Source organism: Schistocerca cancellata, chromosome 5, assembly GCF_023864275.1.
Source record: "Schistocerca cancellata isolate TAMUIC-IGC-003103 chromosome 5, iqSchCanc2.1, whole genome shotgun sequence".
Classification (NCBI taxonomy): Eukaryota; Metazoa; Arthropoda; class Insecta; order Orthoptera; family Acrididae; genus Schistocerca; species Schistocerca cancellata.
In genome coordinates, this window is record NC_064630.1 from 196,883,773 (window position 1) to 196,901,271 (window position 17,499).

The window sequence follows — 17,499 nt, forward strand, 5'->3', positions numbered from 1 at the left end:
TGTGTTGCACAGTATGCTGAGTAACTGATTTGTCCAGCTGTCTCTTGGACACAGTTTGTCAATGGCAATTCATGCAGACAGACAGCTTGTTGGCTGTCGTGCCCACACAGAACTCAGCATAGTGGTTGCAACTTATTTTGTAGATCACATGATTGCTTCTACAGGCAGCCTTGCCTTTGATGAGAGAGTTGATGCTTGTGACTGGACTGGAACACATGATGTTGGGAGTATGCATGGGACAGGTCTTGTATCTAGGTCTATTTCAGAGATATGAGCCATTTTGGAAAGGATGGGAAGTCGGAGTGGAGTAGAGATGGTTGAGGATATTGTATAGGTTTAGTGGGCAGCGGATTACCGTTGTGGGAGGGAAGAGGAGGATAGTGTGTAGGACATTCCTCATTACAGGGCACGATGAGAGGCAGTCGAACGCCTGATGGAGAATGTGATTCAGTTGCTCTAGATCTGGGTGGTACTGAATCAAGAGGGAAATGCTGCTTTGTGAATGGCAGCTGTTGAAATGGAGATATTGTTGGTGGTTAGTAGGTTTGATATGGACAGAAATACTGATGATATGTCTAACTTTCCGACTGTACCTAGTTGGCCTACCTTTCCTTCACTATGTCCCTGTGTGCTTGCACAAGCAGCACTTTACTCTCCCCCAACCCTGCTGTCCCTCCGCCTGTCTGCCCCAGCCCCCTCCTTACCCCCACCACTCGTATCTCTTCTCCTATCATGGGTAGTTGGTTGCAGTCTGGCCTCAGTGGCAAGAGACAGTGGTCATATTTGTGAGAGTTGTGCTTGCAGGAATGTGTGTGTGTTGTCCACTTCCGAATGCTTACATGTTTAAAAGGCCTCTTTTTCTGTACTACGACTCGGCATCTCCTCTGCTCTTCTGTAAGGTGACTAGCAATCTATCCTTTTTCATGGTATTGTCGTTTTTTGAGAAAATGAAATTTCTGATAAATATTAGGGTAGCCCCCAAGATACTGAAAACTAAATATGGAAAAATGGAAAGGACTGACAAATTGAAGTATGTAGGAGAAGTAATTGAACATTTCAGAGAAAGAACCCATTAAAGCAAGAGTTAATACGAGGGCAGTTCAATAAGTAATGCAACACATTTTTTTTCTCGGCCAATTTTGGTTGAAAAAACCGGAAATTTCTTGTGGAATATTTTCAAACATTCCCGCTTCATCTCGTATAGTTTCATTTACTTCCGACAGGTGGCAGCGCTGTACGGAGCTGTTAAAATGGCGTATGTAACGGATGTGTGTTGCAAACAACGGGCAGTGATCGAGTTTCTTTTGGCGGAAAACCAGGGCATCTCAGATATTCATAGGCACTTGCAGAATGTCTACGGTGATCTGGCAGTGGACAAAAGCACGGTGAGTCGTTGGGCAAAGCGTGTGTCATCATCGCCGCAAGGTCAAGCAAGACTGTCTGATCTCCCGCGTGCGGGCCAGCCGTGCACAGCTGTGACTCCTGCAATGGCGGAGCGTGCGAACACACTCGTTCGAGATGGTCGACGGATCACCATCAAACAACTCAGTGCTCAACTTGACATCTCTGTTGGTAGTGCTGTCACAAGTGTTCACCAGTTGGGATATTCAAAGGTTTGTTCCCGCTGGGTCCCTCGTTGTCTAACCGAACACCATAAAGAGCAAAGGAGAACCATCTGTGCGGAATTGCTTGCTCGTCATGTGGCTGAGGGTGACAATTTCTTGTCAAAGATTGTTACAGGCGATGAAACATGGGTTCATCACTTCGAACCTGAAACAAAACGGCAATCAATGGAGTGGCGCCACACCCACTCCCCTACCAAGAAAAAGTTTAAAGCCATACCCTCAGCCGGTAAAGTCATGGTTACAGTCTGAAGGGGTTATTCTGTTCGATGTCCTTCCCCATGGTCAAACGATCAACTCTGAAGTGTATTGTGCTACTCTTCAGAAATTGAAGAAACGACTTCAGCGTGTTTGTAGGCACAAAAATCTGAACGAACTTCTTCTTCATGCCAACGCAAGACCTCACACAAGTCTTCGCACCCGAGAGGAGCTCACAAAACTTCAGTGGACTGTTCTTCCTCATGCACCCTACAGCCCCGATCTCGCACCGTCGGATTTCCATATGTTTGGCCCAATGAAGGACGCAATCCGTGGGAGGCACTACGCGGATGATGAAGAAGTTATTGATGCAGTACGACGTTGGCTCCGACATCGACCAGTGGAATGGTACCGTGCAGGCATACAGGCCCTCATTTCAAGGTGGCGTAAGGCCGTAGCATTGAATGGAGATTACGTTGAAAAATAGTGTTGTGTAGCTAAAAGATTGGGGAATAACCTGGTGTATTTCAATGCTGAATAAAACAACCCCTGTTTCAGAAAAAAAATTTGTTGCATTACTTATTGAACTGCCCTCGTAAGATAAAAATAGCATATTAACTCGCTAAGGTTGCTTGTAATAAATCAGTATACCTCAATGCAAAAGTTTGACACTGTTCTGCTTATTCCTCGTAGAAGCATTTAATGCAGCAGAATTTTTGACTCTTAAAGAAGGCAATGATGGAAGCACTGGAAATTGCAAAGAAAAAGATTCAGAGGAAAGTTTTGGGACCAGTTGAAGAGCAAACACGATACAATACATGTCATAATAGTGAACTTTGAACACGCACACACACACACACACACACACACACACACACACACACACACGCACACGCACACGCACACTGGAAAAACTACAGATATACTTAGGAAAAGAAGAATAGCTTCCTATGGGCACATTCAAAGGACACATCCCAGCAAACTGACAAAAAAGCTGTTCACTTATTTCAGCAAATTAAAAATGGGTAAAACATGATGTAAATAAATTGAAAGGGGCATAGATGAACTCCAAATTACTCCACAATATTTTGAGGAATGACTGCCATTCAGAGAGAAACTGGGATGTTCCAAAGGTTTCCAGGAAAAACCAAGGAAGGCTATTGGATCCACTTGGGCAGAAGAAGACAGACACCAAGAAACGCGAAGTGAGATGTGGAAAAAAAGAAAGGAGAACAGTTGAAATAAAAGTATCCATAGTGGCTTGTATGTATAAGAAAAGGAAGATAAAAAGTAACGTTTGTATGAGGAACAATATCAGAAAAAGTGAAGCTACGAGGTGGAATCCAAAATTTGCGGGACTGGTGCTGCCATCTGGAAGTAGGAGTAGTAGATCTTTGCACTGCTATGTGGCAAGAACTGCATATCTGATGAGTCAGTGTGCGGAGTGGCATTCAGCTGGGGGGACATGTTTCCATAATACTCTGTGTTTGGTGTGTGGTGATTTTACAGTGGCTCTGCAAACATAACAGTGCGTGTGTATCAAATTCTGTGTGAATCTTGGGAAAAGTGCTACAAAGGCCCTTGCAATGATTCAACAAGTGTTTGGGGGACAGAGCATGAGCTGTGTGTGTGTGTGTGTGTGTGTGTGTGTGTGGCATGCTCAGTTCAGGGCCAGCTGCAAAGACATCGAACACGATGCTCACACTGGAAGGCCCATTAGCCGCACAACGCCAGACGTTGTTCGTGCAGATAGACGTCAAACTATTCAAGACCTTGCGGATGAAGTGGGTATTGGTTGTGGGACATGTCAGTGAATATTGACTGATGAATTGGGCATGCGTCGTATCACCACAGAATTTATGCCAAGGATCATGACTGCCGATCAGATGGCACAGCATGTTGAAGTGTGCACGGACCTTTGTCAGACCGCATCTGATGATCCAATCTTCTTGTGACGAATTATCACCAGCGACGAGAGATGGATTTACGGTTATGACCCAAAGACAAAGCAACAAGTGTCCCAGTGGAAGAGTCCGAGCTCTCCAAGACCCAAAAAAGCGAGACAGGTGAAGAGCAAAGTAAAGAGCATGATCATCATTTTCTTTGATACCGAGGGAACTGTGCACAAAGAATTTCTCCCACCCAACCAAACAGTGAATTCTGCATACTACTGTGACGTTTTCCGACGGCTCCATGAAAACGTGCGGCAACAATGGCCCAAACTTTGGCATCAAGGGAACTGACTGCTGCATCACGACAACACGCCCTGTCACACATGGCGTAAATGGTGAGAAATTGCTTTCCAAGCACATACACAAGCTTCAGGACAAAGTTGGTAGTTCATACATTTTGATAGAAAAACACAGGATTACAGTTTTCTCGTGTGAATTTTTTTTCTATCTAGTTTTTTAGTTCATAAGTACACTCTAATGTTTTTATGTCTACATAAGCAGTTTAGCAGAAGTAGGAAAGCAATTACAAGACTTGGACGTATGTTATACACACGTGTATGACCCCAAAACTGCAAACAAGAAATATATCTTAACTTTAAATCATAAAACTCGGAAGGGATAAACACTCCCTTGCTCAGTATGTGGAGGGTCTCACCAAGGCCTTCACAGACAGGCACTGTCCTCCATACCTAGTCTGCAAACATATCTCCCATGCCATTTCCCCCCACATCCACAATCCTCCCACTACTCCAAGAACCAGCCACAAAAATGTGTCCCATTCATCACCCAGAGCCATCCCAGACTGGAACAACTTAACCATATCTTTTGTCAAGGGTTTGATTACCTATCATGATGCCCTGAAATGAGGGACAACCTACCCAAGGTCCTTCCCACCCCTTCTAAAGTGGTGATCCGTCACCAAGCCAACCTCCACAACATCCTATTCCATCCCTATGCCAATCTCATCCCCAACCCATTGCCACAAGGATCACATATCTGTGGAATACCCAGCTGCAAACACTTCCCAATCAACCCACCCAGCACTTCCTATTAAGGTCTTGTCACAGGTTTATCGTAACCCATCAGGGTCAGGGCCACCTGTGAAAGCAGCCATGAAATTTACCAGCTCTGCTGCAATCATTGCACAGCTTTTTACGAATGTTTAATACAACCAATACAAAAGAGTTACATGTTTGCACCTGTTACTGTCATTCAAAGTAGTCACCAGCATTGTGTAGAACCATTGCCACCGATGTGGAAGACGTAGTATACCGTTAGCGGATCCTGTTCTGTCGATGGAGCGAATGGAGCAGTCTAAAGTTGTGGTGATTCTCATGTATGACTATGATGGTGTTATCCTAACGCATTACATTCCTCCATAACAGACAGTCAGTGCACAGTATTACTGTTCGTTTTTGGAGAATCATCTGTGACTAGCTTTGCAAAGAATCAGCGACACTTTCTGTGCAACCCACCCATCATTTTGCACAGCAATGCATGGGCACGTACAGCGCAAGCTGTGGCTGCTCTGTTCGGTCAGTGGAACTGGGAAGTACTGCACCATCCACTATACTCCCTGGACTTAAGTCCTTGTGATTTGATTCCGAAGATGAAGGAACCACTTTGTGGCATTTGCTTCAGAACTGTTCCAGAGATTCGACCAGCAGTAGACCGCTCCATTTGCAGCATCAACAGAACAGGCTCTGCTAACGGTATACTACACCTTTCACATCGCTGGCAACAGGTTCTACACATTGCTGGTGGCTACTTTGACTTCACAGTAACAGGTGCAAACATGTAACTCTTCTGTATTGGTTGTGAATAAATTTAAGTTCCAACCTTTGTATATTGGTATGACTACCAACTACCAACTGAAAGGTCATCACTAAACTGTGGGCAAGAGCAGAGTAGACCATCCTGTGACTCAACATGCAGCTGAACATAATATTCTTTATTTAAGTGACTGCTTCACTACTCAAGCCATCTCTGTCATCCCCTCCATCAGCAGCTTTTCTGAACTGCACGGATGGGAGTTACCCTTACAACACATTCTCTACTCCCGTAATTATCCCAGCCTCAACCTACGGTAACATGGTGACCCACACACTCCACCCAACAGTTTCCACCCCCTCTGTCATACCATCTGCTTCCCATTATCATCTCCTAGTCTCTTTGTTTTCTGCCCTCCGCCAGTGCACCTGCCCATCTTTAGGTAAAGATGGGCTCCTCTCCCTTTTGCTCCTTTTCCATGCCTTCCTTCCCCAAAACCTCCTGATGCTGCACCTGTGGGCTTTCTAGTTCCTGCCCTATCTGTCGGACTGTGTTCCTCTATATCCCCCACCTGAACACTACTATCCCTCCCCCTTCCCCGCCCCCACCAGATTCCTTCTTGCATCCCTCATGATAATTGCATTCCGGCCCAAGACGCTGGAGATGGTGGTCGTGTGTGCGTGAGATGTGCTTGCCAGTATGTGTGAATGGTGTCTCTCTTTTACTGATGAAGGCTGTGACCAAAAGCTTTATGTAAGTGCCTTTAATTGTGCCTATATGCAACTTGACATGTTTTCTTTACAGTAAGTAGCAATATGTCTTTTTCTATGTTGTTGATATTTCTGCGTGGAGTTTCCAGTGAGATAATCATCTTTTATAAAACAATGGAAACTCCAGGTTGGAATATCTACAATTTTATGAAAATGATAAATTGCTACTCTTTGTAAAGATGTCACGTTGAGCTGCAGATAGTCATAATGAAAAGGCAGTTACATGTAGGGTGAAGCCGTGATGATTTTGGGTGTGGAGAATGTGTTTCAAGGATAACTATCACCTTCACAGTTCTTAAAGATTTGTGGTGGAACTCTTCTGAACTGCATTGATTAGAGCTGTCCTTAACAACACACTCTCCACTCCCAAAATTATCCCGGCATCAATCTAAGTAACTTACTGTTCCCACATCCCCCTCCACACACACATACACCAAACTGTTTCCACTCCATCTGTCCTATCATATCCTCCTAATTCACATCCCCTCACACTCATTGTGCTCTGCTCTCTGCCACCATACCCACCAGTCTTTCCCCCTCCTCTTGTGCTCCTCTTTCCTGCTCCCCACCCCACCCCCTCCCTCCCACCCTCCCCCACAGCCTTCCAATGCTGCATCTGGCAGCTTTGTCCTGCTGCCATCTAGTCCTTGCACACTCCCGCCTACAGTGCTCTTCTCTCCATCTACCGTACCGTGCTATCCCTCCCCCTTCCCTGCCCCACTCTGCACTGCTGCTTTCATTCAACAAGACAGTTGCATTTTGGTTGGAGTGGTCATGTGTGCATGTTTTCATTTCTGCAGAAGACTGGCTGAAAGCTCGATGTGTAACAGTTATTTCATTGTGCTTGTCTGCAATGCAATATGTCATTGTTATGTTGGGTAGCAATCTATCCTTTTCATAATATTGTTACTTTTTATAAATGCCATAATGAAGTTAAATGTGTTTGGATATGGTGTTACATAATAATAAATAATTGTATGGGACATGACAAAGAGTGGAATCTGCTCTTAAATTTATGGTGTGCTGTTAGGTCCCATCCTAAGCTGCACTGGAAATAGTTATATCCTGAAAGAAGTGCAAAAATTGTGTAATAGTTATAACTGCTTGTAAATAATTCCAGCCATTTTTCATCAGTTGCCAATTTAGTTACGTTTATCATATACATGTTGAATGAAAAAATTCATAAGTATCGTGAAGATTCAAGAGAATGCCAGGTCACAGAATATCCGGAACTGAAAGCCAAATGGGAAATGAGATTTTGGAAGACCTTGAAAAAGATTGGAGTGATTTTGTTTGTGCTTTTGGAACAGGCAACAGTCTAATGCTTGAAAGGAAGATGATGATGTACATGATAAACATAATTGTCATTGTAGTAAAACAAGAAATGTTTGTATCTCTTTGGATTTCTGTTCAGAATCTTGGAGGACGAACATTACATTTCTGTTTGCCAACTTTTTATTACATTTGATCTAAAATTAAACTTCACAGAGGTGTTAAACAGACCTTTGTTGTTAGCATATCATTAGTTCCATTGTTTTTAGGATTCTCACAACATTTAGTACATATCATAAACAATTATTCAAACTGCACCAGTGTAAGCTGTGACAGTACCTAATGGTTAAGGCCAAGTAGTTGTTTTCCAAACGGCAGTCCATATGAACAAACCAGTTGAGTCTCTACCTGTGTTTATTCTTATTATAGGTATTTGGGCTATGCACAAACCTGTTAAAAATGAATAGCTCACTGTAGTCATAGGGTTGAGCCAGTCAACTAGAGGACTGAATCGTGCACATTATAGCAAGCAGGCCTCCCTGCTTCTTCAAGAACTCGACATATAGGGTCAGAATCGCTCCTTGAGCCACAGAAAAGTCCCATTCCCCACTTGATTCTTGTAGTGTTCAGCTACTGTCTGCTTTCATGCCCCACAGTTAATTCGCTGCATATAATAACCTGGAGATGTGATCCTGCAGTCAAATAGTCATTGCATTGGCTAGAACTGTGAGTTTATAAAATAAACAGAAATACAAAATACATGTTAAAGACATATTATAATACCATTGGCTTTCAGATTAAAGTTAAGTGAATAAAATAATCTGTTCTAATGTCTGTAATTCATGTAGATGACAGAGAATCATGTTGAATAATATTTATTCAAGAAAGGCATCTCAAATAAATGGGAAGTTTTCCCTATGATATTCAATTTAAATACGGGCAGAAAATGCAGTAAGGTTATGTTGAGAGCACTATAAGAATGTCAACAATATCTCCAAACTAAATTGTTGTCAAAGATACGTGAAACCTAAGTTCACTTTGTGATGACAATACATGAAATATTCATTGGCTCAAAACAGTTCAGAGTTCAATATGATGCTTCATAAACTGACACATGTGATACAGTGAACCATAACTCATACTCTGTCTATCCTCCTATTCTGGAGCATATTCAGACCTCTCGAAGCATAAAGTCCCTTCAAAAGTTAAAGTGTGGTAGCAGCCTTTCACCATCCAAAATCAGTCAACTAGAGGACTGAATCAGCACATGCACATTATAGCAAGCAGGCCTGCCTGCCTTCTTCAAGAACTCGACATATAGGGTCAGAATCGCTCCTTGAGCCACAGAAAAGTCCCATTCCCCACTTGATTCTTGCAGTGTTCAGCTACTGTCTGCTTTTCCATTGGCTGCAGGCTGACCCCACCAAAAATACATCATTCTTAAGCTCTACAGACACGATTTGACACGACAACTTCCCGAACTGAACTAATATATTACAACAATATTTACATAAAGAAAAGTCAAACAGTTGGTTACATTCAGATCATGTACAATAAATATAAGTAATAGTTGACTCATAAATAAATAAGCCAGTTTTGTTGTGCAAGTGCGCTCATGATAAATGACAATGAATTTTCATTTAATATTGTTTAAACAATTATTTATGCCTTCTTGACATATGTGTCATATGGTTCTCTTTTTCAGCGTAGTTTCTGCTAACACAAGTGATTGACCATTTTTAAATTACACAAGTTTATAGCACTTGCAGTCAACATTCAAGTAAAGTTACTGGAAAAATGGTAAATTGTTCATTAAATAACTACACAAGTATGACAATATGTGAAGTTTTCATATTATATTCATTTGCTGTATAATTGTGGAGATTACGAGGTTCTGACAAACATTTGTGTAATGAAAAGACAAAAAAATTCAATAAATTCAGAAATAAAATAGATGCAGATAGTGGCTTTCAGAGATGATAGCTACAGTGCAATGCTATTATCTGAGATATTGTATGTATAGATCACATGAATAACTTGAGTCATTAACTCAGAGATTCAGTGTGAAAATGTTCATTCACTATGAAATATTAACTTCTGCAGTTCTAAAGATATTGAAATACTGTTGTTTCATTGGATGCGCATCATTTTCTCAAAATTGCAGATGATTTACTTTAACACTTGAGTGTAAATTATTATAGATTCTCAAAGAACAGTAAGAAGCAGTCATTCAGCTTGTCTGACACTCTGCCATTTCTTGGTGCATTGACTCCTGCATAAAAGGCCATGCAAGTGACAGCCGTCCAGATTCCTGTCTTAGGGATTTACCCATTTCTGGTGATACTGCTTGTCTTTGTACCTAGTTGGCTGGAAACAGTCGTATAACTGCGCTAGCCGCAGCACACCCTGAGCTCTGAGCCCACTACCTTTCAGCCATACAACAATTTCACGTTACCTTGTACCTATTCTGGGCTGCCAAATTGCTCGTCTACATATGCATAACATTACACACCTTCACTTACGGGGCCAAGTTAGTGAGCTAAAGTGCCACATTGTGGCACTAAATTTGACATTCTTAAATAACATAATAAATACATACATAACACAGTAGAATGTACTACTTGCTTGTCAGAACAGTAGTGTAAGTTTTTGAATGTCCATCCTTCTGATTGATGGTCTGCATGACCTCAGCCATTCAGTTACACAATAAAATTAAACACCTGCAGCTGTCATTTTGATGTTATTTTATAGGGGGTGTTCAAAAATAAATGAGCCGGAGGCATAATTACAAAAACCGGTACTTGTATATTAGAAATATTGACCCTGGCTGTTGAGACACTTGTCCCACTGTGACACAAGGTGGTGAATGGCTGTCTCATAAAATTCTTGGGGCGGTGATGTTAACCAGTTCCGCATGTACAGCTGAACGTCGTCATCTTCTTTGACCAAGATGGCCCTCTTCTGATTCACTTCTTGCAGTATGGGACAACAGTGAATGCCCAGCGTTACTTTGCAAACCTTGACCACACTTAGCCAAGCAATCAAATCAAAATGACCGGGCAGTCTCACCCATGGGGTCATTCTGCTCCACGACAATGAAAAGCCTCATACGGCCAACAGTCATGGCATTCCCACAGAAATTCAAATGGGAGGTTCTCGGCCACCCTCCTTACAGTCTGGACTTCTCTCCCTGTGATTACGCCATTTTTGGTCCCCTTAAAAAGGCTCTGAGGGGAAAAAGATTCACTTCAGACGGTAACGTCCAGCTGTACATGCAGAACTGGTTAACATCGCAGCCCCAGGAATTTTATGAGACAGCCATTCACCGCCTTGTTTCACAGTGGGACAAGTGTCTCAATAGACAGGGTCAATACTCTAAGATACAGGTACTGGTTTCGGTAATTATGCCTCCGGCTCATTTCTTTTTGAACACCCCTTATACTGTACTGCAACCAGTTTTGGTGATTCGAAACAACATCTTCAAGCCTTAAATGGCACTGAAGAGGTGAATGATCACGTATACAACGGGAGTTCTCCCCCTCAGCATCAGTTAAGACCTGAAGATGGTGTACTGGCTGCAGGCATTTCATTTTATTATGGGACAGTATAAGTTTCTTTCTGGTGGTGTATGAAACAGCATTTACTGCCTAGGATATGTCATAACACCTTATCAGCATGCATTTACTAAACACAAATTATAAAAATTATGACATACTAATTAAATGCCCAAATAAACACCTAATTTTTGTGTAAGTTAGTTTGACATTGTCCACAGTTTTTAGCACTTCTGTTATCATGTGATGGCATGTTTTTGCTTTGACCACACCGTAGCACTTCATCATCACCAAGACAACACACGATCAGTGTCCTGATGTCGAAGTATAGATGGTTCACTTCCAGCCACCTCTACAAAATTTTGTGGCCCCTTGACCATTTACAGTATCGAACATGGATCAATCCGCAGTCTCTGTCAATGCTGAAGGATGATACCTGTCAAAATACTACTGTTGTGTGGTTAGCAGTAATCATATGACTTCCTGAATCCCCACTTAACGCCCTCTTCAGTGGATTTGATACATTCACAAATGGGATAGCAAGCAAAAACTGATTCATAGGTTAGGCTAAAAACTAGATACAGCTCAACATTTCAAACACTCTGTCCATGTTCCCACTAGAAAACACGATCTTTGTGCTATGAAATTTGTTCGATGCCATAAATCAATTAACATTTTATCATTTCTCTACAATTTTGCACATAATTAGAAACTAAAAGCAGTATTATCTTGTGCAGTAATGCCCTTTTAACTTTCTTTGCAACTTAGCAGATGGCTGGATCATACATTCAGCAATTGTTCACACATATTTGCACTGCAATACCATTTAACCCCAGAATTTTACATATATAAATCTATTCAAAGCCCTTCAAAAATGATACATTATATACTGGCAGGGGTAAAGCTGTGAGTACCGGGCATGAGTCGTGCTTCGGTAGCTCAGTTGGTAGAGCACTTGCCCGCGAAAGGCAAAGGTCCCAAGTTCGAGTCTCGGTCGGGCACACAGTTTTAATCTGCCAGGAAGTTTCATGATACATTATATAATTAACCTTTGTAATATACCCTCAAAAACTTAGCTTATGCTTTGCAAGAAACACCATGTTCTACTCTCACAAACAGTTGAAATTTAATGAGGTCTGATGACCTCAAATGGTTCAAATGGCTCTGAGCACTATGGGACTTAACATCTATGGTCATCAGTCCCCTAGAACTTAGAACTACTTAAACCTAACTAACCTAAGGACAGCACACAACACCCAGCCATCACGAGGCAGAGAAAATCCCTGACCCCGCCGGGAATCGAACCCAGGAACCCGGGCGTGGGAAGCGAGAACGCTACCGCACGACCACGAGATGCGGGCTCTGATGACCTCCACACACCAAATTTTATGCAAGCAATAATTACAAATAAACTATATACATCATCCAGAAAAATGCATCTGAAATATTATAAGTAACACATTTAAATAACCCAATGAAATTTCCCCCCCCCCCCCCCCCCCCAAATTTATGTACAATACAATTTGTATTTCTCACCTACATATATAACTAGATTATCAACTACATGTATAACTAGATTAATTAAATTCTGCTGATCTCTGTGCACCAAGAGTTGTAAAGTCAATGTTGGCTCTCTCCTTGCACTAAGTTGTGCCTCCACACTTCATCACCTACATCTTAAGTTCACCAAATTATCCCTTACACAAAACAGAAATAACCCAAAAATTCTTGAAACTACACATCAAAATAGACTTATTTGCACATTTATATTAATACCCATACCATTTGTATTTTACATGGTGCAACTCTGCCACTGTTGCCTCTTCCATTATCTGTCTCACCAAAGTGAGTCTTTTCTGCTTTTTCAGCCACTCAGAATTCAAGCCCTCTTTCCTCCTTCAAGATACATACAAATTTTGTGACAACTGATGGAACACCAGTTTCAGATTCAAGAAATGCACACTTCTTTTCTTTATCAGTATTGTTTATTTCACTTACAGGGCACATTTTTATTTTTGCTTCTCAATAGACACTGCCCCATCAAAAGATTATTTTCAATATTCCTACCTTTCTCGTCCATATCTATTGTACACTTCATCACATCAGACCAACCCTCAATTTCATTATCAACATCAAACAATTCCGTAAATACTTCCTTTGTCCTGGTTTTGTCTTTCCTCCATTCAGGACCTCTTTTTGCTTTATACTTCTTCCGTGCCCACCAGCAAGGCAGTAATGTCTTCAATATTTTTCCGTACCATCTCCAGTCATTCATAGATATTCACCTTTTTACTTGCCCTACCATTCACAACTAACATTGTCCCCTAAACAAATACTTTCCTCACTATCCACTTCTATATTCTCTCGATCCTCCTCTAAATTATCTGTAGGCTTTAAATTGCCCTCAGAATCCTTCATTTCATCATCCTCAAAGCGTTCATGCACTGTTCCCCTCCTCTGAAGTAGTGGTGTCACTAGCTGCAACATTCTTACAATTAGCCACACAACTTAAACATGGTCTCTCTAAAACAAATCATCACTTATTTCCACCAAAACACTACAAACTTCTATGACAATTAACACCATTAACATCCTCTGATAGCTCATAAGCTTTTTTACTTAAAATATCCATTAAATCCATTGATTTTTATAGAATTCACCATAAATAACTCTGTCAACGTCTGCCAATGCACCGTATAAATTGCTGCTACTAAATCATTCCACATTTGAAATCACAGTATACTTGAACCTGCACCCAACTCGGAACCACTTTTGTCTTCATTACTTTTTCTCTGCTCTCAGGTGCTTCCACCACTTTTTACATTAATATGCCATCTAACACATTTTCACATTCATCCTTCCACAACATTCATAATTCATGCTTTCATCAGCACCCATCATTGCACTTCCATCGGTGGAAATAAATGCACAATTTCTGTCCTCTGAGATATCTAGATCTGTAGCTTCAACCTTCGCAACTTAAGCACTAAAATATCACCTTTACCTCTCTTAACAATATTTCACCCACATCCGCCGATATGTAATAAAAATCACCACCAGCTGACAAAACTGTTGCTATGCCGCCTTCAGAAATTCTTTCACATAGTTCCATTGATACACCACAAAATTCATCATCCAGCAGAAGAGCCAACAGCTTCACTGCTTTCACATGTAGCTTTACCTATTTTCTCCAATACAAAATCATCTACATCACTTTCACTTACATTACTTTAATTATTGCTACTGACTAGTGCCTCATCAGAATTCGTCATACATTCCACCTCCAACAAATTCAGATGCACCTCTTCCTCTCTTCTGATAAGTTTTCCACCAAACATAGATTCATTCCATCAGTAACTTCCCTTTCACAAAATAAATTTTTCAGCCCACGTCATTAGCAACCCCCTTTATACATTTTACAATATTTTTTGCACCCTCTTTATCTGCAATGTTTAAAATTATTCCTTGTTTTATTCTTATAACTTCCATGTCCAACATTTGTAGCTTGTTTGTCAAATTTTTGACCCACAGAATTTTTAAAATAACATGTCCTGGTTTATTGTGCCATCTCTGGACCGGAGATGCGGTGAGTTCTAGTTTCTCGACCTTGTACTCTGGTGTTGCATTCTGTGAGTCTCCTTTCTTCTTGGTTTTGATTTCCATTATGAAAGTTCCCATTTCCACTTCCCCGTTTAAAATTATTATGACGGTGATTTATTTCTGTTATGATTATTACACTTATTGCGCATATAACTATTGTTCCCGTACTGGTACCCATTTCCCTCTCAACTGTTCCCATTTTGTGGCTTGAATTTAAATGGCTGTTCAAGTTTCTCAGTAATATCTGAAAACTCGTCAGTAGAATTTGTTGGACTGTGGACAAGGTTTATTGCAAAAATTATGGTAAGTGTCTCTTTCATTCACCCATCCACTACCACCTACTCAAGCCCCACCACTTACATGCAGCATGTAAGATAGGACCATATGAGAAGCTTCTCATTTCATTTACCAGCAAGCATGTGTACATTTGCATCATTTTTCCCATCAAAATAATCAGTTACTGAACACATGACTGAACACACTTTGTCTACTTAGCTTCCATCGAGTACCCAGTTGATGAACATGCTTTGTGGCATGACTCAAAAGACCTTAGTTTCTGCTATACCCATTGTTAAGTACCCCGGCATGCCACAAATGGGAATGCTCTCCCCGACGTATATCTCATCTCAGCAATTGCATTGATTCAAACTATTTTAGTCTGTTACCTGCTTCTCACAACCTATTTCCTTCCATTGGTGTTGATTAGAATTTTTATTAATATATATATATTATTATTTTACTGTATTTATTACAAGTTTTTTTCCTTATACGAGGGTTGGAACTTAAATAGTGGGAACTATTTATTCACAACTGATACAAAAGAGTTACATATTTGCACCTGTTACTGTCCTTCAAAGTAGACACCAGCGTTGTGCAGAACCCATTGCCAGCTTTGTGGAAGCCATAGTATACCTTTAGCAGAGCCGGTTCTGTTGATGGTGTGAATGAAGTGGTCTACTGCCAGTCGAATCTCTGGAACAGTTGTGAAGCGAATGCCACGAGGTGGTTCCTTCATATTCGGAATCAAATCAGTCACAAGTACTTAAGTCCGGGGAGCATGATGGATGGCACAGTACGTCCCAGTACCATCGACCAAACAGAGCAGCCACAGCTTGTGCTCTATGCGACCACGCATTGTCATGCAAAATGATGGATGGGTTGCGCAGAAATTGTCGCCGCTTCTTTTGCAAAGCTGGTTGCAGGTGATCCTCCAAAAATGAACAATAATATGACTTAAGTCCTTGAGACTTTGATTTGATCCTGAAGATGAGGGAACCACTCCGTGGCATTCGCTTCAGAGCTGTTCCAGATTTGAAAGACATTAGACCGCTCCATTAGCACCATCAACAGAACAGGCTTTGCTAACGGTATATTATGCCTTCCACATCGCTGGCAACAGGTTCTATACAACGCTGGTGACTACTTTGAAGGACTGCAAACATGTAACTCTTCTGTATCGCCAGTGGATAAATAGTTGCCACTATTTAAGTTCCTAATCTAATCTAACCCTCTTATACCCGTCTTCACTTAAAACTCAGGTGTATTGTCTTTGAAGTGAAGGTTGCGCAGTGCTTGCTTCTCTCTCTGACAATTTTTTTGTTCATCTTTCCTCCTCAGACCAAGTGTAATGCTCTCCACATGTATCCTAAATGTCCAACCTTTTCAACAATTCTATTTTCCCTTTTTTGGTCCAGAAGGAACCTATGTGCAGAGTGATATTGTTAATGTGACTACTGATAGATTGCTGTACTCTTTGTATTCTGTGTGAATACCATGTCATACTTCTGCTCCTTTCAGGTGGTTTAAATACAGGTAGTTTAAAGTTGTCCAACTTACCTGTAATGATCGTGACGATTAATCACTTGCTCTTTCTTCTTATAGTAATAAGAAAATTACGTCAGTTAATGAATCCATATTAATAACATGTTTTTGTTACAGGTCTATATTTGCATCAAAATGGTACTTCATTACTGAATTGAGGAATATTTTGTTTTCATTGTTTACAATAAAATTGGTATAAAGGGTTCATTAATTGGGACTGAATCGTATGTACTCTGGAATAAGTGATTATGTGAGTGACAATTCTCAGAGTTAAAACAGGAGAACAAAGGTTCATTTATTGCATTAGTTGTGGGCCAGTTTTGCATTAAATGATGATTTTATACCTTTTTATTTTTGTATTTGAGAAATACATATTTTAAGACTGATTTTATTGATGTAGACAATAATACCTACTTCATTCTCAGGATTTTGTTATAACTGATGTGTATCATTAAAACAGAACCTGTATGTATATGAAAAAATATTTGTGTTGAAAGAAATAAGCTGAAAGAAGGTGCCCTGCTTCATATGAATCATTTACAACACAGTTTTAAGAAAATGTATATTTGTTACAAAAAAATAAAATTGTTATCACTATTTGAGAAAACTTTCTATTTTGAATTCAATTTGTTTGTCACAGTTAGAATAGTGAAAATCTTGTTACCATCTGCATATTTCCTATATTCCTAAATTGATGCAGTTTCCATTTGAGCAGTGGCCACTATTAAATGGGTACATCTCAAAATCATTGATGCCATACGTTTATTATTATGTAATAGATGTTATGTAATTCCTTTGTGTGATAGGAAAGCATTCTTCGGAAATTTGTTTCAGGATGAAGATGTACTTCTTGATAGTAATATCTTTGACTGAGTGACTGTGCTGTGATTTCGTGTGCACAAAAGAATAGTAGTTTTCTGCAAATATTTAAAGTTGTTTT

The 17,499-nt window shown here is 40.6% G+C and overlaps 1 protein-coding gene across 1 annotated transcript in view; it reads left to right on the plus strand.

Moving 5' to 3' along the window:
* LOC126187305 (cytoplasmic aconitate hydratase-like) overlaps positions 1–17,166 on the plus strand; it is a 311,989-nt gene extending 294,823 nt beyond the window's left edge. The window contains exon 19 of the mRNA XM_049928298.1: positions 16,677–17,166. The gene's annotated coding sequence lies outside the window, so the exon portion shown is untranslated. The remainder of the gene's footprint in view (positions 1–16,676) is intronic.
* Positions 17,167–17,499: the final 333 nt, after the last annotated feature.